Genomic DNA, 26,980 nt, shown 5'->3' on the forward strand with positions numbered 1-26,980 from the left:
TATGAGAAGTCTAGGGCAGATCGTCAGTTTTGGTCACTCAGAGGCACTTGATGCTGTCCACCCTCTCAACCTCAGTTCATGGAGATGGGGACATGTTCTCCTTTTCTTCTGAAGTCAATGATCTGTTCTTTAGTTTTATTGACATTGAAAGAGAGGTTGTTCTCACTGCACCATGTCTTCTGCCTTCGACACTCCTGTGTGTACGTGACTCTGGAAAATCCACTAGGCAATTCATGAGAATATTTTCCTTCATCCTGAGAGTGGTGAGAATGTAGCACTTCCTTCCAGAAGGAAGTGTTGAGGTGAAAAGCATGGATGTGGTTAAATGGAAGCTGGATAAACACATGAGAGTGTAAGGAGAGAGAGGTAATATTGCTGCAATTGAATGAAGACACCTGGGAGAAGGCCCTTGCAGAGGTCCAGACAAAGTAGGTAAAGTTGTAAAGAAGGCGTACAGATCACTGTCCTACATTGACGTAGGTATAGAATACAGAATAAGATACCGAGGGTGGGTGAATTCAAAACTAGGGGGCATATTATTAAGGTGAGAGCAAAAATGTTTAGGAAGGACCTGAGGGCCAAGGTTTTCAAACAGAGGGTGGTTCGTATGTGGAATGTACTGCCAGAGGAAGTGGTAGATGCAGGTACAGTTACAACTTTCAAACAACATTTGGACAGGTACATGAAATAGAAAGGGTTAGAGCCAAATTCAGGCAAATGGAATTTGTTTTGGTTTGGGAAACTCGGTCAGTAAAGACGAGTTAGGCCGAAGGGTCTGTTTCTCTATGACTCTGTGTTGACTCTATGACTCTGGAAAGGGGATCTGGGCTGGCATGGACAAAATGGGCCGAATCACCCCCTTGTGTGCTGCATCATTTCTATCATTTCAAGGTTCTAGGTTGGAGGAGAACACTGGAGCACGGACAGTTATCGACTCCTACAGCACAGAGAAAGGCCCTTTGTCCATTATATCTCCACTGGCCAAAATTAACCACGTAACTATTCTAATCCCATTTCCCAGCACATGGCCCATAGCCTTTTATGTTTTGGCATTGCAAGTGCACATCTAAATACTTCGGAGATATTATAAGGGTTTCTGCCACTACCACCCTGACAGGCAGTGAGTTCCAGATTCTCATCACCCTCTGGGTGAAAATGTTTTTCCCTACATCCCCTCTAAGCGTTCTGCCCCTTACCTGAAATCTTTATCTTCTGGTCACTGATCCCTCTATCAAGGGGAAACGTTCCTTCCTGTCTACAATCTCATAGTTTTATCATCTCAATCGTGTCCCCTCTCAATCCTCACTCAAATTGATATATCATATAACAGCTGTCATGGTGGGATTTGAGCTCACATCCTCAGAGCATGAGCCTAAATTGTAGTTCATGGGCATTACCACTCTGTCAGCATCTCACCAGAACCACCTATTTCCGTTATTGTGAGAGGGAAATGAAATCCTGATCAGTAACATATATTCACCAACAGCTACCTGTTCCCTGATCATAGTCTTCTCCTGGTGCTGTCCATTCCAATTGAATGTTACTTTGAATGATTGTTGCTTGAAGATCTGTGATTTTACATGGTGGAAAGTCAACAATGTCTGTTCCTGGATGAAGTGAAATTGTTCCTCCTGCTTGAACCCTGTCCATGTCTTCTAACTCAGGATCAAGATCTTCAACGTTGATTGGAGGATTTGGTTCATTTGGATGGATACGAACTACATGAAGAGAAAGACATGTATCCCTTGGATGCAGACTACTTCGACTTAACCAGCCCTGTTCTCACCTTCACCTCGTCCATCTCTGACTCCTCTCTTCTCTTCACTCACATCTGTTTCCATTCTGGGGATAGGCTGGCCACTAATATCCATTACAAACCCACTGATTGCCACAGTTACCTGGACTGTTCATCCTCCTACCCTGCTTCCTGTAAGGACTCCATTCTGTTCTTCCAGTTTCTCCGTCTCCAATGCAACTGTTCTGATGAGAACACCTTCCACAGGGTTGGTCTGAAATGTCTACCTTTTCCCTCAGCCAAGGATTCCAATGCTACTGTGGTCAACAGGCCCCTGAGCCGGGTCAAACCAATTTCCCACACTTCTGCCCTCACCCTCTCTCTTCCTTGCCACAACACTGAAAAGCTCCCCTTGTCCTCACTTTCCACTCTACCAGCCTCCAAATCCAAAGGATGATAAGCCACTATTTCCATCACTTCCTGCAGGAGGCCATAACCAGACACATATTCCCCTCCCCTCCCTTGTCAGCCTTCCACAAAGACCATTCCCTCTGGGATACTTTGATCCATTCTTGCTCCATTCCCTACACCCCGCCACAGCCTCATGGCATCTTCCATTGTAACTGCTGTTGACCTCCTCTCTCCTCAGTATCCAAAGCCCCAGGTAACTTTTCAGGTGAAGCAGCAATTTACCTGCACTTCATTCAATCTAGTCTACTGTATTTGCTGCTCACAATGAGGTTTCCTCTCCACTGGGGTATGCAACGCAGACTGGTGACTGCTTTGTGGAACACCTACGTTCTGTCCACAAAACTGACACCAGACTGCCAGTTGCCTGACACTTCAACACACCATGTTCCCCGGCCAACATTTCAGTCTCAGGCTTGCTGCACTGCTCCAGTGAAGCTCAGCACAAGCTGGAAGAACAGCACCTCATTTTCCACTCGGGATCTCTGCAAACTTCTGGAATTAATATCGAGTTCAATAAGTTTAGAGCCTGAGCACCTTCTCCCATGCCCCTACTCCACCCCCACACACCAGGCCTTGTCATTATATCAGCTAATTGTACCACAGCTCACTGATATTCACTCATTAACAGTCTGCATTATTAGCTTTTCTTTCTACCCAGCTCACAATTATTCATTCCTTAGTCTCCCCAACTGTTGTTCTCTCTCTCTCTTTCTCTCTCTTCTCTCTCTCTCTCTCTCTGGGCCCCATCTCCATCTATTGTTTACTCCTTCCACACCGTCACCCCTCCCTCACCCCAAACCTCCATTGTGGAAATCTTTTATTACTTCAAAGGGGGAATATCAAGAAGGAACAGTGCCATAGATAAGGAATATTACAATCTTGTCAATAAGATTAAGATATCAAAGTAGTGCAAAGAATTACAGAATCATAGAGTCACGCAGCATGGAAACAATATTTTGGTCTGCCTCGTCCCTGCCAACCATGTTTCCAAACTAAACTAGTCCCAATTGCCTGCATTTGGCCCATATCCCTCCATACACTTGCTATTTGTGTACTTATCCAAATGACTTTTAAATGCTTCCATCCTCTGGCATACACAAACCACACTCTGTGTAAACAAATGTTGCCCCTAATATCCTTTGCAAAACTTTCTCCTCTCACCCTAAATATATGCCCTCTAGGTTTGAACTCTCCCACCTGAGGAAAAAGTCCCTTGCTAGTCACCTGATATATGCCCCTCATGATTTTAGAAACCTCTATAACATCACCCTTCAACTCCAGTGATCAAGGTGCCAACCTATCCAGCCTCTCATTACAACTCAAACCTTCCTTTTTCAACAACATCCTGAATGTATCGAAATGGCTAATTCCCCCTGTATTCCATGAGATCTAACCTTGCTCACCAGTCTCCCATGGGGAAACTTGTCAAACGCCTTACTGAAGTCCATATAGATCACATCTACTGCTCTGCCCACATCAATCCTTTTTGTTACTTCTTCAACAGACTCAATCAAGTTTGTGAGACATGACTTCCCACGCACAAAACCATGTTGACTATCCCTAATCAGTCCTTGAGTTTCCAAATACATGTACATCCTGTCCCTCAGGATTCCCTCCAACAACTTGCCCACCACAGAGGTCAGGCTCACCGGTCTATAGTTCCCTGGCTTGTCTTTACCGCCCTTCTTAAATGGTGACACCATGTTTGCCAAACTCCAGTCTTCCGGCACCCGACCTGTGGCTATCGATGATACAAATATCTCAGCAAGAGGCCCAGCAATCACTTCTCCAGCTTCCCACAGAGTTCTTGGGTACATCAGATCAGGTTCTGGGGACTTATCCACCTTTACCCGTTTTAAGACATCCAGCACTTCCTCCGCTGTAATCTGGACATTTTGCAAGATGTCACCATCTATTTCCCTACAATCTACATCTTCAATATCCTTTTCGACAGTAGATACTGATGCAAAATATTCATTTAGAATCTCCCCCATTTTCTGCGGCTCCACACTCAAAGGTAGAAGACAGAGAGTGGTGATGGAGGGTTGTTTTTCAGACTGGAGGCCTATGACCAGTGGAGTGCCACAAGGATCGGTGCTGAGTCCTCTACTTTTTGTCATTTACATAAATGATTTGGATGCGAGCATAAGAGGTACAGTTAGTAAGTTGCAGATGACACCAAAATTGGAGGTGTAGTGGACAGCGAAGAGGGTTACCTCAGATTACAACAGGATCTGGACCAGATGGGCCAAAGGGCTGAGAAGTGGCAGATGGAATTTAATTCAGATAAATGCTGCATTTTGGGAAAGCAAATCTTAGCAGGACTTATACAATTAATGGAAAGCTCCTAGGGAGTGTAGCTGAAAAAAGAGACCTTGGAGTGCAATAGACAATAGACAATAGACAATAGGTGCAGGAGTAGGCCATTCTGCCCTTCGAGCCTACACCATCATTCATTATGATCATGGCTGATCATCCTCAATCAGTATCCTGTTCCTGCCTTATCTCCATAACCCTTGATTCCTCTATCCTTGAGAGTTCTATCCAACTCTTTCTTAAACAAATCCAGAGACTGGGCCTCCACTACCTTCTGGGGCAGAGCATTCCACACAGCCACCACTCTCTGGGTGAAGAAGTTTCTCCTCATCTCTGTCCTAAATGGCCTACCCCTTATTTTTAAGCTGTGTCCTCTAGTTCCGAACTCACCCATCTGTGGAAACATGTTTCCTGCCTCCAGAGTGTCCAATCCTTTAGTAATCTTATACGTCTCAATCAGATCCCCTCTCAGTTTTCTAAACTCAAGGGTATACAAGCCCAGTCGTTCCAATCTTTCCACATAAGATAGTCCCGCCATTCCAGGAATTGACCTCATGAACCTATGCTGTACTCCCTCAATAGCCAGAATGGAGTCCAGTTACAAGTGGAGTTCCGCAGGGATCAGTTCTGGGTCCTCTGCTGTTTGTAATTTTTATTAATGACTTAGATGAGGGAGTCGAAGGGTGGGTCAGTAAATTTGCAGATGATACAAAGATAGGTGGAGTTGTGGACAGTGAGGAGGGCTGTTGTCGGCTGCAGAAGGACTTAGATATGATGCAGAGCTGGGCTGAGGAGTGGCAGATGGAGTTCAACCCTGCCAAGTGTGAAGTTGTCCATTTTGGAAGAACAAATAAGAATGCGGAATACAGGGTTAATGGTAGGGTTCTTGGTCAGGTGGAGGTACAGAGGGATCTTGGGGTCTATGTACATAGATCTTTGAAGGTTGCCACTCAGGTGGATAGAGTTTGTAAGAAGGCCTATGGAGTATTATCGTTCATTAGCAGAGGGATTGAATTCAAGAGTCGTGAGGTGATGTTGCAGCTGTACAGGACTTTGGTTAGGCCACATTTGGAGTACTGTGTGCAGTTCTGGTCGCCTCACTTTAGGAAAGATGTGGAAGCTTTGGAGAGGGTGCAGAGAAGATTTACCAGGATGTTGCCTGGAATGGAGAGTAGGTCATACGAGGATAGGTTGAGAGTTCTCGGCCTTTTCTCGTTGGAACGGCGAAGGATGAGGGGTGACTTGATAGAGGTTTATAAGATGATCAGAGGAATAGATAGAGTAGACAGTCAGAAACTTTTTCCCCGGGTACAACAGAGTGTTACAAGGGGACATAAATTTAAGGTGAAGGGTGGAAGGTTTCGGGGAGATGTCAGGGGTGGGTTCTTCACCCAGAGAGTGGTGGGGGCATGGAATGCGCTGCCCGTGGGAGTGGTAGAGTCAGATTCATTGGCGACCTTTAAGCGGCATTTGGATAGGTACATGGATGGGTGCTTAATCTAGGATAGAAGTTCGGCACAACATCGTGGGCCGAAGGGCCTGTTCTGTGCTGTATTGTTCTATGTTCTATGTTCTAATGTCTTTCCTCAAATTTGGAGACCAGAACTGCACACAATATTCCAGGTGCAGTCTCACCAGGGCCCTGTACAACTGCAGGCGAACCTCTTTGCTTCTATACTCAATCCCTCTTGTTATGAGAGCCGGCATGCTATTAGCTTTCTTCACTACCTGCTGTACCTGCATGCTTGTCTTCATTGACTGGTGTACAAGAACACCCAGATCTCTTTGTACTGCCCCTTTACCTAACTTGACTCCATTTAGGTAGTAATCTGGCTTCTTGTTCTTGCCACCAAAGTGGATAACCATACATTTGTCCACATTAAACTGCATCCACCATGCATCTGTCCACTCTCCTAACCTGTCCAGGTCACCCTGTAATCTCCTAACTCCTAACATCCTCCTCCCATTTCACCCTGCCACCCAGCTTTGTTAATCAGCAGATTTTTTCATGTTACTATTAATATCATCTTCTATATCATTAATATATATTGTAAAAAGCTGCGGTCCCAGCACTGATCCCTGCAGTACCCCACTGGTCACCGCCTGCCATTCTAAAAGGGAGCAGTTTATCACTACTCTTTGTTTCCTATAAGCCAAACAATTTTCAATCCAAGCCAGTACTTTGCCCCCAATACCATGCACCCTAATTTTGCTCACTAATCTGCTATGTGGGACTTTATCAAAGGCTTTCTGCAAGTCCAGGTACACTACATCCACTGGATCTCCCTTGTTCATCATCAAAGTTACATCCTCAAAAGATTCCAGAAGAATAGTCAAGCATGATTTCCCCTTCATAAATCCATGACTCTGGCCTATCCTGTTATTGAGTGCAGGTTCATAGCTCCTTGAAAGTGGAGTCATGGGTAGATAGGATAATGAGGAAGGCGTTTAGTATGCTTTCCTTTGTTGGTCAGAGTATTGAGTACAGGAGTTGGGAAGTCATGTTGCAGCTGTACAGGACATTGGTCAGGTCACTGTTGGAATGTTGCATGCAAATCTGGTCTCCTTCCTATCGGAAAGATGTTGTGAAGCTTGAAAGGGTTCAGAAAAGATTTACAAGGATGTTGCCAGGGTTGGAGGATTTGAGATATAGGGAGAGGCTGAACAGGCTGGGGCTGTTTTCCCTGGAGCATCAGAGGCTGAGGGGTGACCTTATAGAGGTTTATAAAATTATGAGGGGCATGGATAGGGTAAATAGGCAAAGTGTTTTCCCTGGGGTCGGGAAGTCCAGAACTAGAGGGCATAGGTTTAGGGTGAGAGGGGAAAGATATAAAAGAGACCTAAGGGGCAACATTTTCACGCAGAGGATGATACATGTATGGAATGAGCTGCCAGAGGAAGTGGTGGAGGCTGGTACAATTGCAACATTTAAAAGGCATTGGATGGGTATATTAATAGGAAGGGTTTGGAGGGATATGGACCGGGTACTGGTAGGTGGGACGGGATTGGGTTGGGATATCTGGTCGGCATGGACGGGTTGGAGCAAAGGGTCTGTTTCCGTGCTGTACATCTGTATCACTCTATGACTCTATAGCTGTCTTCAATTTGTCCTTTCTATAACAGGGTGACAATAACTGCACACAGTTCATGAGTGCACATCAAAGATAACAGCTGACAGCTGCATCAGCTGACAGCATAAATACATGATGACAGAAAAGATCTGCATTTTACTGACGCTATAGAACCTATAAACAACAATGGATATCTGCCTGAGGACTTACGATCTCCTGATGATAAACAATGATTAAGCAATAACGATTAAATAGTTGCAATCTCCTGTAGAAGGTTGTCCTTGGGGATTGAATATGCTAGATGCCTCCCTCTTCTCTTCATTATACATAAGGTTTTTTTATGATCTCATTAACTGATTTAAGCAATGGGATTAACCATTGCTACTAGCACTGGCTACTAGCCAGGTATTTTCAGCATTTCCTATCTCTTGAATTTGTGTCAGAATGTGCAGCAATATTAATTAGGATCTCCATAAAAAAGAATAGCAATATATTACAAAGTTAAAAATCACACAACACCAGGTTATAGTCCAACAGGTTTAATTGGAAGAACTAGCTTTCGGAGTGCTGCTCCTTCATCAGGTGGTTACCTATTATCTCGCTCCCTGTTCAATGACCCTCATCAGAAAATTCTGATGAAATGCACTTTTGTTTGAAGCTGCCATCTCAGGAAAGTGTGCAAAGCAGATTGACATTGGAATCACAAACAACAGCTTTCTCTCAGCAAGAGTGGGAACACGTACAAATCCAATCGTCTTCCATTTCCTTTGTCCCTGACCTCCCACAGCCTTGTTTACTTGGGGAATGTAAGGACTGACACGATGAGAAATGGGTAAACATTATGAAAGTGATCTGGGCAGCTGCAGAATTCAGACATATCAAAATTATAACATCCTGGTGCAAGATCACCCACGCTCTATCGTAACTCTGTTCTTGGTACAAACAAATGAGGTCTTCCTGTCACTTTTACTGTTCCTTTTTTTTCCCTGGACACGTACTTTAAGGCTGTCCCTTCCCTATCCAGTAAGGTTGTGGAAATATTTCATGTAAATGCCATTGTTCCTGACAATATCTGCACGTAAAGGTAAGAAAGGATGAACAGCAAAATACATCGAGGGGAGCATGGAACAGTAACACTCTATGAATGTTAGCACTTAACAACAAAATGATAACTCTTACACTTAGAAACTAGGAACAGAAATAGGCCATTCGGCCCTTCAATTCAATATGATCATTACTGATCTTCTACCTCAATGCCACGTTGTCATTTTCTCCTCTTACCCTTTAATGGTTGTTCAGTTGAAAGATTTATTTATCTCTTTCTTGAATACATTCAGAGATGTGGCCTCTACAGCCTTACTGTATGCATAGTCACTAATGATGTGTGCAAATCAAAATAATCAGGGCCAGACCGAATTTCAAAACTCAGAACTCTTTTACTGTTCGATGGATTGCTTTATCTGTGAAGTATTGGTTAACAAGAGCTGGGCTATGGTCCTGGAAATTGGGAATTAGGGGTGGTTACATTACATGCAGATACCCAATAATCAGTGCAGTGGGTCAGAATGGAATGGTCTAAGCTCAGATGTACTAATAACTGTTGACTTGTACATGTCCAAGCTATGCAGTGAATGTGATGCTTACTTACGTGGGTTCGTGTCAGCTACATTTGATGGGACAGTGTATAGAGTGGAATTGAATGCCTTCAGCAACACCAGGTGATAGTTAATTAACACAGGTTAATTTGGAAGTACTAGCATTCAGAGCACTGCTCCTTCATCAGGTAGCGAGCTGATGCATCAACAAAATGGCATTGGACAAAGGACCATGGGAAGTATATCCTGTCTCAGGAACAGCAGGGAGCAACTCTCACTGTGGAGACATGGTGGAGGGATGAATATCAAGAGCATTGTTGCCCAGACCATGGATGTAAGAAGTGGTTTGATGATGTGCATCAGGCCAGGTTAAGTGAGGAGATTTGTTTGTATCCTGTGGTTTAGCCCCAACCCGATCTTACGTGCCAATTATTCACCATCACTTCACTTCACTTCTGTCACCCACTTGACCTACAGCAGCATCCAGCCTTTACCACTGACCCATTCATCCATCTACCCTTAATACTCACCCAAATCCGAATGCACCATGGTCACCCTCGCCAAACATTAATACATCCATTAATTCGGCCATTATTCCATCCTTGAAGAACAACATGCAAAGCAAAGGGTTAGTTTGGAAGGTTGAGTGCGCAAGTAGTTTAGCGTACTGAAACAGGGTGGTCTCTCTCCAGGTAAATGTCATAAAGATATCCTCCAATTGGAAATGAGGGAAATAAGGAACTAATGGATAGTTGCTGACAGATTTAAAAGTATTCGTGTCACAAAAGAGACCTTGGAGTGCAGGTTCATAGCTCCTTGAAAGTGGAGTCACAGGTAGATAGGATAGTGAAGGCATTTGGTATTGTTTCCTTTATTGTCAGCGTAATGAGTACAGGATTTGGGAGGTCATGTTGAGGCTGTACAGGACATTGGTTCAGTCACTTTTGGAATATTGTGTGCAATTCTGTTCTCCTTCCTATTGGAAAGATATTGTGAAACTTGAAAGGGTTCAGAAAAGATTTACAAGGACGTTGCCAGCATTGGAGGATTTGAGCTACAGGGAGAGGCTGAACAGGCTGGGGCTGTTTTCTCTGGAGTGTCGGAGGCTGAGGAGTGACCTTATAGAGGTTTATGAGGGGCATTGAAAGGATAAATAGACAAAGTCTTTTTCCTGGGGTGGGGGAGTCCAGAACTCAAGGGCATAGGTTTAGGGTGAGAGGGGAAAGATATAAAAGAGACCTAAGGGGCAACCTTTTCATGCAGAGGGTGGTACGTGTATGGAATGACCTGCCAGAGGAAGTGGTGGAGGCTGGTACAATTGCAACATTTAAAAGGCATCTGGATATGTGCATGAATAGGAAGGGCTTGGAGGGATATGGGCTGGATACTGGCAAGTGGAACTAGACTGGGTTCAGATATCTGGTCGGCATGGACACGTTGGACCGAAGGGTCTGTTTCCGTGCTATACATCTCTATGACTCTATGACTGAATGTACACTGCATGTATTTCATCAATGATGGGGTGGCACAGTAGCTCAATGGGTAGCATTGCTCCCTCACAGCACCAGGGACGTGCATTTGCTTTCACTAGCAGGAATGTGGAGTTTGCACATTCTGCCCGTGCCTACGTGGGTTTCCTCCAGGTTCTCCGGTTTCCTCCAACCATCCAAAGATAGATTAGATTAGATGCAGGTTAGATGGATTGACCATGCTAGATTACCCAGAGTGTCTAGGGATGTGACGTCCAAGTGGATTAGCTGTGGGAAATGCAGGGTTACAGGGATAGAGTAGGAGGTGCTCTTCACAGATTGGTGTGGATTCGATGGGCTGAATGGCCTGCTTCCACATTGTGGTGATTCTATTCTATGATACACATTGTAGCGATTTTGAGATTTATGGCTTACTATGAGCAAGTACAGGCCAAGCTTCATCAACTGCTATTTTTTCCAAGACAGGAAATTTATATGGAGCATTGAGGGAGTTGCATGTTGGCTCAGTGGTTAGCTGCTACCTCACAGTGCCAGTGACCCGGGTTCGATTCCATTCTTGGGCAACTGTCTGTGTGGAATTTGCACATTCTCCCCCGTCTACACTGGTTTCCTCCCACAATCCAAAGATGTGCAGGTTAGGTGAATTGGCCATCCTAAATTGCCCATAGTATTGAGGGATGTGTAGGTTAGGTGCATTAGTTAGGGGAAATGTAAAGTAATAGGGTAGGGTAAAGGGTCTGTGTGGGATACTCTTTGGAGGGTCGGTGTGGTCTTGTAGGCCAAAGGGCCTATTTCCACACTGTAGGGACTCTTAAAAAAAAGCACAAGCTGCCTGAAATGATCAAGGCTGTCCATTCTGACCCTGAAGCAGTGAGCTTGCTGTGCCATTGGGAGAGCCATACTTCTCCCTTAGCTTCATTGGAGAGCTGGAACCATTTGATATTTTTAATTCATTTATTGGATTTTGGCATGACCAGAAAGATCGGTTGTTGCCTATCGCTAATTGCCTGATTCAGGGAGCTTGTATTTCAATGTTACAAGATAGCCACATTTTTGGGAGTCTGGAGTCACATGTCATCCATGTCAGAACAGCATATTCCTTTACAATGGATGGGTTTGAACAACAATTGATGATCATTCCCTGGTCACTATTGCTGCTATTTTAGCATATGCACTCAAATTTCACATCCAGTCAAAGAAAGATTTGAACTCATGACTCCAGAGCACTATATTGGTCTCTGGACTATTATTCCATTGAAGTTACTACAATGGCCTTTCATCAGCCATTCAATATATTTATCTGGTGGAAGAAGAGTAACCTCTGCTGCTACTATCCCAGATCAGATTTAGCTCTGAACCTCTGTAATTTTTAATACAAAGGGTGTTGCCAGTCTTTAATTCTTGTTGATCATCTTATGTTGATATGTAGGTCCCCTCACAATGTCAGCTTACTTGACTGGCAATGAAAGAATGTTATGGACCAGACCAGACTCCTTCAAAATATATCAAAAAGATGGCCTATATCCTAATGTTTTCTTATTTTAAAATTAAATGTCAGGTGCTGTGCTCCAGATGCAATTTCTTTGGTTAAGCAAATCAGAATTTATTCAAAAACTGTAGTTAAAATGCAACAAAAGAAAGAAGATCAGGGAATAACAACTCTATTGGAAAATTGAACAGAATAATAGATGCGATTACTATGTTGGCTCAGTGGTTAGCTGCTGCCTCACAGTGTCAGTGACCCAGGTTCGATTCCATTCTTGGGCAACTGTCTGTGTGGAGTTTGCACATTCTCCCCCATCTACGCTGGTCTCCTCCCACAGTCCAAAGATGTGGGACAAATTAACTGTTCCAATACAGTAACATCCCACAAACACACCCTTGGCAAAAGATAAATTCAGAAAACAGATTTTGTCTCCCATGCAATCCAGCAGCCTCGAAAGAGAATCCCCAGCTTTTGGCTATAATTAAGAGAGGGAAAAATAGCCTCCACTTCTTCAAGACCCCAACAGCAACTGCTAAAAGCTAAACCTGAAATCCTCCCTGTTTCTGTGGCAACTCGCACCCATTCAGGCTGCATCTATTGTTCCAATCTTTTTAAAGAAAGCAGCCAAGGCCTGTCAGGTTGTTTACCTTCTCGTAGACTGTTTGTCCCCAATCACTGACTAAAAGAAACCAGGACAAAACACATCTCTTGAAGCCATAGCATCATGATGAGAAGCAAAGAGCATGGTAAAGCAACTCCATGTCATAAATACTTTCTTTACTTCCATTAGGTGCTTTCTCCCTGGAAATTAAAGTTGGATACATCCACTGTTCAGATAGTGACAGTATAAATAAGCATTTTATTTCACTGTGTCACATTATGAATCTTACCCAGGCCATCATCAGAAAGCACCTGTTCAACTGGAGGACCAGTGGGGGGTTCAATAATAGCTGTCACATTCACAAATACGACGGGTGAGAATCCCTAACTGACTTGTGCATAGACTATCATCGGGCTCGTTGAATCTTTTCTGTCGATATGTGCATTGACTATGAAAGGAGGAACCTTCTCATCTGCTGCTCGGGATGTCACTGTGATGGTTATAACCTGTTCAGTTCCAGGAGTCAGGATACTGTACTTCCAATGTCCTGTCTGGGAAACAAGTATTCTTTGTTAGGGATAGAACAGATAGGGGTTTCCTGAATGACTAGTTCAGGAAAATCTAAAATTTGATTATGGCTCTCTGGTAACTGAGTTGATCTTAGTTACTGGAGCTGTCATTTGTTGGCAGGTATGAATGGCCACAACATGGATTCCTGCTTTCTATCCAAATGGCGTTGTTGGAAACTGTCGTGAAGGTCAATGAAGTCAGGATTAGAATTAGTTGTGATGTTTCCCAACTGTGGTGTTTCCAACTATTAATTCCCAAGACTGTGAATCAAATTGAATGATAATTTCTGGATACCCTCCTTTCTCACCAATGCATTAGAAGCTGCACCATGTAGAAATAATATATCTCACATGGTGGAAATAGCCAGGAAACGAAGCTGTTGAAGACGATGGGAAGACCAGATTTCAGGGATTGAGTAAGCAGAGAGTAGCTGTTTAAAAGAAGGGACACTCTTGTATTGGAAGCAGTTCAGAGATTCCCTTGATTATTTCCTGGGATGAAGAGGTTTACCTAATGAGGAAATGTTGAACAGAATGGGGCTCTATCCATTGGAATTTCGAAGGGTGTGAGATATATTCAAAACATATAGGAATCTAAAGGTCTTGCCAGGATAGTGTTTGATGGAGACTTTTCTGAATAATGAATGGGTGACAGTAAGCAAGTTGCACATGGACAATATTATCAGGAAACATGCTTAAATTGATAAGATTTAGATTTGCATGAAAAACAATTTGATCATACCTGGGTGGCGTCATTAATCTTCAGCTGGGCTGTTTGTATGGTGTTATCAATCGTAAAGCAACTGCCGTTGTATATCTTTCCACTGGGGTCATGTACAAACACGCCTCGGTGTCTGCCTCTCCCACGTAATGACAAAAAATGTGTAATTCCCAATGGTCTTATCGACAAATACTGTACCATTCAACCAACTGTCATCATCAATCCGTATTCCAGAACTTTCATGCTGGGACCAAGCAAATAAAATTACCGTGCCTTATGTTTTCCTGTTAGGTTAGCACAAATGAAATTTAAAATGTGATAGCAATCAAACCTGAATAGACTGTTGACTAACGTCACCATTTCCTGATACTAATCCAATTAAAGCATCCATTAATCCATTGGTATCAAGGTTATCAGTGGCTGCAAACTGCAAATCTCTAGAGAATAAGAAGGAAATGTCATAAGTACAGAGAGAACCTCTGGCCAATTGTAGTGAAGAACTTAATTCTGAAATAGGCATCCATGGGTTTCTGCAGTGTGACAGAATCCACCCAATAAAAGTTAATTCGGCAGAGTGGCTCAGTGGCTACCTCACAGTGCCAGGGACCCAGATTTCATTCCATAGGGCAACTGTCTATGTGGAGCTTATACATTCTCCCCATGTCTGTCCTCCAAATGCTCTGGTTTCCTCTCACAGTCCAAAGCAGGTTATGTGGATTGGCCATGCTAAATTGTTCATAAACTCCAGGGATGTGTAGGCTAGTTTGATTGACAATGGAAGATGCAGGGTTACAGTAGAGGGTGGGTTTGGGTGGGATTCTCTTCAGAAGATTGGTGTGAATTTGATGGGCCAAATGGCTTGCTTCTTCAGTATAGGGATTCTATGATAAACTTTGGAGCATTTACCCCAATTTTAAGTCCACACCAACCCTCTGAAAAGTATCCCACCCAAATTCATTGTTCTCTATTTATCCCTGACTAATGCACCTAATCTACACATCCCTGAATACTATGAGCAATTTAAGCATGGTCAATTCACCTAACGTGCACATGTTTAGATTGTGGGAGGAAACCAAAGCACCCAGAGGAAATCCACGCAGACAAGGGGAAAATGTGCAAACTCCACACAGACAGTCGCCCGAAGCTGGGATCAAACCTGAGTCCTTGGCGCTGTGAGGTAGCAGTGCTAACCACTGAGCCACCGTGCCACTTGTTGCCACTTGGCAGTTAACGACCAGAAATGTGGTCACACATAAAGAACTAATGAACTATTCTATCCCACAAACTCAATTAGGCTATCACTTGATTCTAATCTCAACATATAGAGTGTAAGAAACTTAATTTAATGTCAGCGTTGGGTAAGATTTTTGAAAACAATAATTAATAAAAGAAAAGTTAACAGGTGGTTTGGATCAATAAAGGATAACCAACATGCATTTATAAAATGCAGGGCATGCGTAACTAATCAAATTGAATTTTTGATGAAGTACAGAGATGGATCATGAAGGGAATGAAATGAATTGCGTCTGTGTGGATTTTAAGAAAATATAAAACAAAGCAACAACTTACAGGTTGGTTAAATGAATTCTGAGTCAGATGGGTCAGTATAAACTTGGATAAAGAATGGCTTGTAGACTGTAAACAGTGAATTGTGGTCAATGAATATTTTTCAAACACAAGGTTGATTAATAGTGGGGTCCCCAAGTGCATTAGGAGTACTCGATACGAATTACTAAGACCACAATTTTTTTCTATTATATTCAGATGACTTGAATTTCAAAAATTGCTTTTTATGTCCAAGTTGGAGGTTTCATTAGTGAGGATGATACAAATGATCGATAAAAGGACAACTATAGAAGGACAGAGTGGCTAAGTAAGTGGCCAAATAAATTTGAAACAGAGCAGTGCGAGATAACACATTTTGACAGAAGGGATTGGAAGAAAAAGTGGACACATCAAGGCACAGTTCCAAAGATTGGGCAGGAACTGGGGGACCTCTGAGTTCAGGGCCAGTTTTATATGCATTAATGGGAGGTGAATATCGTTGGCTGGGCCAGCATTTTTTATTCATGCGGAATTTCCCAGAGGGCAGTTATGGGTTGATGTGGTTCTGGGGTCACAAATAGGCCAGACTAGGTAAGGATGGGAGATATCCTTTCTTTCATTCCCATATTCTGCTGAGTGTCTATATGAGGTAGAGGAATAGAGAATGAACTTCAAGTAACAATCCAGGTGAATAAATCATGACAAATAAAAATTGGAGTACATTTTCAAGTGGAATAGAATTGATTATTGGAGTTGTTATGTTAAATTTCTATCGAAACCTTTCCACCTGCACTGAGTACTGTGAACAATCCGGTCTCTCACAAAAAGTTATGGATTCAGTGGAGAAGGTACAGCATATTCTTTAGAGTGATAATGGAATGGAGAGATTATTCCCATCAGGCAGGGGTCTTCTCTCCAGTTCTGAAGGGATGACATGATGGAAACACTTAAGATTATGAAGGAGTTTTAATAAAGGATGGTTAAAAAAAAGGCTCCACATGACAGGATGGATAGGATTAAGGCCAGAAGCTCGGAATAACTGAGGATAAAGATTGGTAATCTCTCCAACACCTTCAACATTCACTGTCTTTACCAATGACCACAGTATTGTCCACAATTTCCATGACAGTAATTAATTGAGGCTCCTCTGACAGCATCTTCCAGACCCGATAAAAAAGGCAGCAAACACATGAGAATACCACCATTTGCAGGTTCTTCACCCACTCATCAATCTGACTTGTAATGATATTAGAAGTACTCCTTCACTGTTGCTGGGTCAAAATCCAGGCACTCCTTACACCCCAAAGACTGCAGCAATTCAAGAAGGCAGCTCAATACCAGCTTCCCTCCAGAGCAATTACAGAGTCATAGAGTCATAGAGGATATCCCAACACAATCTAGCCCCACCTGCCAGAATCTGGCCCATATCCTTCCAAACCCTTCCTATTCATTTACCCATCCAGATGCATTTCCAATGTTGCAATTGTATTGGCCTCCATCACTTCCTCTGGCAGTTCATTCCACACACGTACCACCTTCTGAGTGAAAACATTGCCCCTTAGGTCTCTTTTATTTCTTCCCCCTCCCACCCTAAACCTATACCCTCAAGTTCTAGACTCCCCAGTCCAGGGAAAAGACTTTATCTATTTATCCTATCCATGACTCTCATGATTTTATAAACATCTATCAGGTCACCCCTCAGCCTCCAACACTCCAGGGAAAATAGCCCCAGCCTATTCAACCTCTCTCAATAGCTCAAATCCTCCAACCCTGGCAACATCTCTGTAAATCTTTTCTGAACCCTTTCAAGTTTCACAACATCTTTCCAATAGGAAGGAGACCACAATTCCATATATTATTCCAAAAGTGACCAAACCAATGTCCTGCACAGCCTCAACATGACCTCCCAAATTCCTATACTCATTACTCTGATCAATAAAGGAAAGCATACCAAATGCCTTCTTCATTATCCTATTTACCTGTAACTCTACTTTCAAGGAGCTATGGACCTGCACTCCAAAGTATCTTTGTTCAGCAATACTCCAGAGGACCATATCATTAAGTGTATAAGTCCTGCTAAGATTTGCTTTCCCAAAATGCAGCACCTGGCATTTTTTAAAGTGATGGAATACAAATGCTGGTCACTTCATGACATCCACAATGCAGGAGAGAATCAAAAAAGTGAGATAACCCCGAATAAATCCTACCTTCACCAAGAAAATGGTGGAAGTCTTGAGCTCAAGACAACAAAAGGTATTTGAAATGACTAGAAATGATCTGTTTAAGTGAGTGTGAAATTAGTGCAGGGTGTAAAATATATTGATGGAGTTCAATAAAGAAAGTTGAAGAGCCTTTTGTGCAGCTTAATAATTGCCAAGGATTCACGAAGATGAATGGGCTGTTTTATGTTGTAAATGTTATGTAACACCACACCAGTAATCATAGTGTAACTTAAACACTTTGACTTTTACTTCCCAATTGTGTTGGCTTTCTAATGCTTTTCTAATACGATTATTTGATGTTGTGTGATGTCATTTGCAATAATTTTAAAAAGTACACTGAGTGCAGTTTCCTGTTAGCAACACCAGGACCACAAATAGGAAGGAAAAGTCCCTCCAATTCCCCGTCAGAATCTGCCCAGTGATTGGAGCACATTCACCTGGAAATCCTTTGTCCATTATTTTCATTGAGATGGCAACCAACGTACTTAAACAAACAAAAACAGAAATTGCTGGAGAAACTCAGCAGGCTTGGCAGCCTCTGCAGAGAGAGAAAAACTGAGTCAGAAGTCACATGTCACGAGGTTATAATCCAAAAGATTTATTTGGAAACACAAGCTTTTGGAGCGCTGCACCTTTGTCAGGTGAAAACGTCAACTGACAAAGGAGCAGCACTGTGAAAGCTTGTGATTTCAAATAATCCTGTTAGACTGTAACCTGGTGTCATGTGACTTCTGACTTTGTTCACCCCAGTCCAACTCTGGCTTCTCCATGTCAGAGATAAACAGAGTTGACATTTTGAGTCCCGGGACAGTGGAGTGGATGTGGTGCCAATCAAGTTGGCTGCTTTGTCCTGGATGGTATTTTTGTTAGTTTATTTAGATTACTTACAGTGTGGAAACAGGCCCTTTGACCCAACAAGTCCACACCGACCCGCCGAAGCGCAACCCCCATACCCTTACATTTACCCTTTCACCTAACACTATGGGCAATTTAGCATGGCCAGTTCACCTGACCTGCACATCTTTGGACTGTGGGAGGAAACCAGAGCACCTGGAGGAAACCCACGCAGAATGTGCAAACTCCACACAGTCAGTCACCTGAGGTGGGAATTGAACCCAGGTCTCTGGCGCTGTAAGGCAGCAGTGCTAACCACTGTGCTGCCCAAAGTAGATAATTTAGATTTCCTACAGTGTGGAAACCAGCTATTTGGCCCAACTACTCCACACCGATCCTCCAAAGAGTAACCCACCCAGGCCCATTTTCCCTCTTACTAGAGCACCTAACCTGCATATCTTTGGATTGCGGGAGGAAACTGGAGCAAACCCACACAGACATGGGGAGACATGTGCAAACTCCGCACAGACAGTTGCCCAAGACTGGAATTGAACCTGGGACCCTGGTGCTTATGAGGCAGCAGTGCTAACCACTGTACCACCATGCTGCGCTATTGTCAATGTTGGGGAAAAAAGTGCTAACTAAAAACAATGAGCTGCTAAAACTTCCTGAACTCACCTGAAAACCAGCTCGAACCACTGCACATATACTTGTCCCCCCCATTAGCTGAGGTCGGTAGCAGTTGGACCAGTTCATCCCTGACATCATCACTATCGAACACTGTCAAATTTGTTTGAATAGTTGCAGTGTTATTAAAAATGATGATTCCAACTTCTGATTTTGCTTTAATGATCTGCAGTAAGAATATCTCAGCTGCTTGTCATAGACTGTTAATGGTTTCCATTATTTAAACAAATAAAATATATAGCAATATGAAATATGCAGCTATATATTTGATTTGTTGCAACATAGCACTAAGAAATAAGATTTGCAAGTACTCATTCAGTTTACGATTGATCAAGCAGACTGCTTTTCCTACAATGGTGTCTCCACTCCCGATACTGTTACAGGCAAGTGGAGATTGTTCCAGTCCCCTCTGTCGGTGACAGAGAGGACCTGGGAGTCAAGAGATGAGCCACTTGTCTCAGCAAACCCAGCTTCTGACCTGCTCTGGATTGCTGCATGAAGTCACACAACATTATGAAGTGAAGTTTCTGTGAAATAAACTTGACTAATAGCCTTACCGAGCCCATGCTCCCAGAAACATCAAGGACTAAGCACAGCACACGGTGTTTGGCCTGTAGCAGTGTAAAGGTCGGTATCACTGAACCACTGCAGGGTAGGTGATTGTTTCTGAAATCCTCCGACTCTCTGATTACCTCCTGTAGTTGCATATTTTAGTCTGCACAGTTGGTGCTTCAGGATAGTGTGTCATATTATCACAGAATTCAACCACCTGTATATTGAGATTCAACAAATGCAGTGGGTTAAAGGGTTAGACTGCGATGTTGTGAGGTGCAGAGGGGCAATAGGGGTATGGGGAGGAAGGGCTCTGCATAAAAATGTTATGCAATGTCTTACAAAGTGTGGAACTCTACAAGACAGAAAAAGCCAGAATGATTGAGCAGATTTGTGGAGACTGTCTCCACAGGGTCATAGAGTCACACAGCACGGAAACAGCTCAACTTGTACATGCTGACCAGATATCCTGAATGGAACTACCATTTGGCGCATATCCCTCTAAACATTTCCTATTCCATTTACCTGTCCAAATGTCTTTAAATGTTGTAATCGTACCCTCCTCCACCATTTCCTTTGACAGCTTGTTCCATTCACACACCACCCTCTATGTGAAAATGTTGCCCCTCAGGTTGCTTTTAAATCTTTCCCTTCTCACCTTAAAACTATGTCCTCTAGTTTAGGACTCCCCTATCCTGGGAAATAGACCTTGGCTATTCACCTTATCTCTGTCCCCTTGTGATTTTATAACCTAAGGTCACCCCTCAGCCTCCGACGCTCCAGGGATTACAGTCCCAGCCTATCTCGCCTTTCTTTATAACTCAAACCCCCTCATCTTCGTAATATCTTTGTAAATCTTTTTTACACCCTTTCCAGTTTAATAACATTTTTCCTATTGCAGGAGGACCAGAATTGTGCACTATACTGTAAACCATTTTTATCTTTCCCACTCGGACAGTGATCTATTAGTCCCATCACCCACCCACAATGGAACCACCTGGATTGGCAATCCATTAATTCCAATGGATACCAAGGGACTCTAACAGGACATCAGATATGTGCTCCTGGACACAAAGTTTAAAACATACTTCACACTGATACCATCACAATCTGAGCTTGAAAACAAGCAAAAGACAAATTAGCCAAAAATATTTTTCACAAAATCTCTCTTTATCGTGAATAGCGTGTTCGCAATAGCAATTGCATATTTCCTTTCACCAATCAATGGTAACTGATCATGGAAAGACACCAATCCCCGTATTATCAACAACTTCCAGGGCCAGGCTCTGTATAGCCTGCAGGAGGAAGCTGGAGATGTGGAAAATGCAGGATTTCACTGCTGTCCCTCCAATGAAAAGCAGTCACTCCCAATCTGTAGTAAAAAGGGGAGATTGATGCTGAGAAATTGGAGGATTCCATCAAAGTGGAATGAGCTGAGAGCACTGAAGCCAAGATACAAGTCCCTTTCAAAGAAATATACAAATATATAGTTAGACATGGGTTCATACTTATTCTTCAGATGAGTGTTATTGTCACTTTCCGAACTGACCTGAGGTGGTGGGGAGAGAGGCTGCAGGGATGTAGCACTCACTGCAGGGTCCCTGACCTGTTCCAGAATGATATCAATTTAGTTGTTGGCCAGTGGTAATCCCCAGGATGGTAATAGTGAGGGTAATCAGATTGAATGTAAAGAGGAGATAGTTAGATTCTCACTTGTTCGAGATGGTCATTGCCTGGCACTTTGCCACCTGCCAGGTTCACCCTGGATATTGTGCAGGTCCTCTGTCATGAATGCACAGACAGTTCTGTTATTCGAAGAATTGTGAATTGAGCTGAAAACTGTGCAATCAGCAGCAGTGTCCGAGTGAAGGGTAGAACATTGGTGAAGCACAGTGAGGATAATTCTGCCTAGGAGGCTACCCTGAGGGTTATCCTGTTGCAGTGGCCTGGGGCTGATATGATAAGCCTTGTAAAAGCCATAGGAGCTGCTAATGATATTTGAGAAAAGCACCTTATTGTAGCTCCACTTACATTTGGCAGCCCCTGGAGGTACATGATCAAAGAGGATGAATTCTGATTCTTCACTGGGAAAAGTTCACAAACACCTTTCAGCAACCTTGTATCAGGATCAATCTCATGTGGTGAACAGGATCTGCCTGTGCAATCAGCAGCTATTCCAGTTATCTCTTTTGTACATCTGAGAGTCAATGTAATATTAACATTGTAATTGATTCTGAGTAACATTTCTTTCAGAAGAGATCATTTAATGAAATTGAACATGCGATTTTGGACAACATTGAGAAGCAGAAATTGCTTGAGGCTGATTTGATTCATTGTCTTCCTTTATCAGCACCAGTGCCTCCAGCTATTGCTCGAAACTTTGCTGCAAAGTGTCAAACACCTCTGCTGAAGCTAGAAAGAATTTCACTGCTGTAGTCAGCAGCATCATTCGGTAAATTCCTCAGCACTGGTTATTTAGGGCATGGGAGACGGGATACACATTCTGCCTCCACCAGTTCTGTCAGAGGAAGACAACATTCCCAAATTATTAGCAGAATTGTTGTTTGAGCCTCAGTGGGTCCCAATACTCCTGGCTGCTTCTGCACTCAGCAGGGGGTGCTGAACCCATAAAGGTTATCCATCCACCATGTGCTGAGCAAGCACACCCTTCCTGAAGGTAGTCTATTGATGTTAAAAGGGATACTACACTAAATGATGAACACCAGGGCAAAGAGAGAGTTGCAGGGTGAAATAATGTGACACTGGAGGCTTTAGTGGAGGAGGTGATTGGAAGGAAGGACATAATGGCACCATTGGCCCTCAGACGTTTTCAAGGACCACTCACACAAAAAGAGGACGGGAGCAGGTGGCCAACATTTAGAATGTGAATAGAATCTCCACATTGCAGTGGAAGCCATTCCACCCGTCGGGCCTGTACTGACCCTCCAAACAGCTTCTATCCACAGCCACCCCCTCCCCCTACTGTATAACCCTGCATTTACCATGGCTAAGCCACCTAACCTGTGCCTCACTGGATACAATGGGCAATTTAGCATGGTCAATCCACATGACACACACATCATTGGACTGTGGGAGGAAACTGGAGCTTCTGGAGGAAACCATACAGATACGGGGAGAACATGCAAACTCCAATCAGCCAAGTCGCTCAAGACTGGAATCAAACCTGGGTTCCAGGCACTGTGAGGCAACAGTGCTAACCACTGAGCCACCATACAGCCCCATGGACTTGACTTCACTCACCAATGTCTGCATCACGACCTGTCACTTCTCAACCTCTACTCAAACTTTGATCCTCCCACCACCCACCAACACTTTCACTGAACTACTCCCTGACTTTCAGGAGTTACGATGATTGGCCCCTCACTCACTGCCCAATGCTACAAGACATATCCTTGTTTCTTGCTGCTCCACATTTCTTCAGCTACTGAACTATGATGAACAGATCAGCCAATCACAATGCAATTCTGGATTAGTGGTGCTGGAAGAGCACAGCAGTTCAGGCAGCATTCAACGAGCAGCGAAATTGACGTTTCGGGCAAAAGCCCTTCCAGCATCTGCAGTTATTATTTTTACCTCAATCACAATGTAAGCCAGTCGCAGATACTCTGCCCTCTCTTGTAAGAGAAGGGAACAGAATAAAACCAATGCATCACAAGGCTACCTCCATCTCCTGAACTCTATACAGGAGATTCCTGTCAACATCAAGGAGCCAGTGATTGCAAAACCTGTCTCATCCGACATGACTGAGAACAATGAGGCTGATGTTCTATTATGCCCCTTCACCATTCCCAGTTCATGTTAACCCTGCTTCCTGACGAACAAACTGTTGATGGTATAACCATTAACCTCTTGCTTCCCACCCACACCCTATACCCTCAGATCAGCTTTCTCCTTCTGAGATCTGATTTGAGTCATGTTGGAACTGCCACCTGCTCAGGTACAGGAGTTCCAGGAGGAAGAGAGACAGCAACAGCGTAGCACCGATGAACAGATCCCGGCACTTTATCTCATGCTTGCAGCTTGAATACTGGCACGACATGTACCTTGGAGATCGGTGCAGGGTTATGACCAACACGTGGTGGGTCAGCAGGCAATAGTGAGCCACAGCCAGGACATGGGGAAAAGGATTGAAAACAGAAAGTGCTGGAGAAACTCTGCAGGTCTGGTAGCATTTGTGGAGAGTGAAAGAGTTATGTTTTGAATGCAGTGTGACTCTTCTTCAGAACAGGGAGACATGGATGCTTGCTATTCCTGAAGGGGAGGTGGTCGCTGGATTCTGCTGTGGATGTTCACCAGGACCTCAGTGAGGCAGCAGTCCCAGGGTGGTCTTGAAGGGGTACGGATATGGATATGCTGCTGTTGTGGCTGGTCAGCCAGGCAGTCTCCTAATGTCAGGGAGCAAGGAGGAAGGGGACATTGTTGGGTAGTGGTGTTGGACTGGTAAACTAGAACTCCAGGTTAATGCTTTGGGAACATGAGGTCAAACCCCACCACAACACATGGTGAAATTTGAATTCAACGAAGGAAAGAATCTGTACAATAAAGATAGCCTAGTGTTAACCATGAAAGCACTTAGAGTCATACAGCCATAGAGATGTACAGCATGGAAACAGACCCTTCGGTCCAACCCATCCATGCCGACCAGATGTCCCAACCCAATCTAGTCCCACCTGTGAGCACCCAGCCCATCTCCCTCCAAATCCTTCCTATTCATATACCCATCCAAATGCCTCTTAAAGGTTGCAATTGTATCAGCCTCCACCACCTCCTCTGGCAGCTCATTCCATACACGTACCACCCTCTGTGTGAAAAATTTCACGAAAACTTATCTCAGTTGATTAATGCCCCAAAGGGAAGGAAATCTGCCATCCTTACTGGGTATGGTCTACATGTGACACCAGACCCGCAGCAATTGCCCCCCAGGCAATTAGGGATGGGCAAGAAATGCTGGGCCGAGCCAGCGATGCCCCCATCCCATGGATAAATGTAATGTAAAAGGTGCAACACAGTGGAGGGCATAGCACAGAGGTAGCCCTCACTGTGGGCACATTGTTTCAGCCTTGGACTCAGTTGGCAGTGCTCTCCCCTCTGAAGTGAAGGCTTTGGATTCAGGACCTTTCCCAGGACTTGGCACAACTATGAAAGCTAATGTAAGATGTCAGAGGTGACATCTTGCGCTGAGATCAGGTCATAGAGTAATAGAATCATGCAGCACAGAAACAGACCCTTCAATCCCCCAACTCGTCCTTGTGGCTGTAACTGCTCTCTCAAGTGGACAGAAAGATCCCATAGACATTTGAAGAAGATCAGGTGATTTGTCCCTTGTGTCCTGGCCAACAAAAAACAACACCTGAAACAGATCACCTGGTTCTTACTGAAATTTGCCAGACTTTGTTGTACACAAACTGACTGTGACAGACCCTACGTGACAACATGATTTACAATGCAGTGGTAAAAGGTAAAGTCACCATCGTCCCAGAGGACTGCTCTCTCAGAGAGAGATGACTGGTGGTGGTTTCACCTGAGGGTCATTATGCCTCAGGCCAGTGGAGAGGTTGAGAAGGAGAATCCTTCATAGTGACCTCAGCCAGTGCAGAAACTGAACCCATGCTGTTGGCATCACTGTGTATCACAAACCAACCATCTGAACAAACTGACCCCATCTTCAATGGTACGTCATTGTCTGTGAAATGGTTTGCTACAGCCATTGATTATGAAAAGTACCGTATGATACTGCTGACCCCAAGCCTGTTGCAGCCTCTTTGTGAGCAGGTCACATCATCCAAATCTGAGTGAGGATGCTTGTTTAAAATTATTTATTTGTGTAACATCCACATAGTCCTCTTTCACAGCTTTCAAGCTGGCACTGTGTCAGTCAATATAATTAGTCTCTTGTCTGCATGTCAAATGCTGTCAGTGGAATGATGTTGGTTTGAGGCAAGGCAAACCACATTTTACAGCCTCTGTTGGCAGTGGTACTAGTTTCTGCTGAGTAGCAGAGGATTATTCTGTGAAAAGATAGAGCTGAATACATTAATCCTCTCCTAACCTGATGGTGAAGGAGCTTAGAAATGTATTGCAATGTTTGTAACAAGGCTGCACACGGCTGAGAGAAGGAGGGATATACTTTACTGCAGAACTGGGAGAAAGAACTCTACAAGGCTTCTCTGATCAACAGGTTTGCAGCAGGAGCATTGTGACCTTCTTTGATGAAGCACATAAATGGTTTAATGTTGCAGTTAGACCAAGAAGAGTGAGCATGTTTGTTCATTACCTGCGTCTTGCGACATAACTCAAGTTCCACTCCCCACAGCCAATTCAGTCTTAGCACCTACTGTCCTTTGCTTTCTTCCCTTCCCACTTATCCATGCATCACTACATCTCAGCCAAGCCTGAGGCAATTCCATGGAGCCGTCTCATTGTCACCTTCAAGATTGCCTTGTATAAATTGGGTAAATATCCAACATTTATTTGCTCACTGATTGTACAGCTGAGCACCAGCGTGACTACTCACAAAACTGCATCCAGTCCCACAATGCATTGTTTTTTTTCACGCAGTAAGGCCAGCATTTGCCCAACCCCAATTACCCTTCAACTGAGGACAGTCAAGATTCAATTCCATTGCTATGGGCCCAGAGTCTCTTGTGGTTCTGATCAGGTCGGGAGTGTAGGTTTCCTAGTAATAGAATCAGAAATCTGAAAATCTGAACAGTATTCAGATGTGGGCGGCATGGTGGCACAGTGGTTAGCACTACTGCCTCACAGTGGCAGAGACCAGGTTCAATTCCTGCCTCAAGCAACTGTGTGGAGATTGCCCATTCTCTGCGTGCTCCGGTTTCCTCCCACAGTCCAAAGATGTGCAGGCCAGGTGAATTGGCCATTCTAAATTGCCTGTGGTGTTAGGTGTAGGGGTATGGATGGGTTGCACTTTGGTGGGTCAGTGTGGACTTGTTGGGCCAAAGGACCTGTTTCCACACTGTAAGTAATCTAATCTAAATCTAAGTATCTAGAATCAATTTGAGGCACTCAGCAAGTCAGGCAGCATGTGTGGAGAGAGAGGTAGA

General features: G+C 43.8%; 1 pseudogene; it reads right to left on the reverse strand.

Moving 5' to 3' along the window:
• The window catches only part of LOC140479369 (calcium-activated chloride channel regulator 4A-like), a 93,072-nt pseudogene that overhangs the window by 14,016 nt on the left and 52,076 nt on the right, over positions 1 to 26,980 (reverse strand).

Source organism: Chiloscyllium punctatum, chromosome 7, assembly GCF_047496795.1.
Source record: "Chiloscyllium punctatum isolate Juve2018m chromosome 7, sChiPun1.3, whole genome shotgun sequence".
Classification (NCBI taxonomy): Eukaryota; Metazoa; Chordata; class Chondrichthyes; order Orectolobiformes; family Hemiscylliidae; genus Chiloscyllium; species Chiloscyllium punctatum.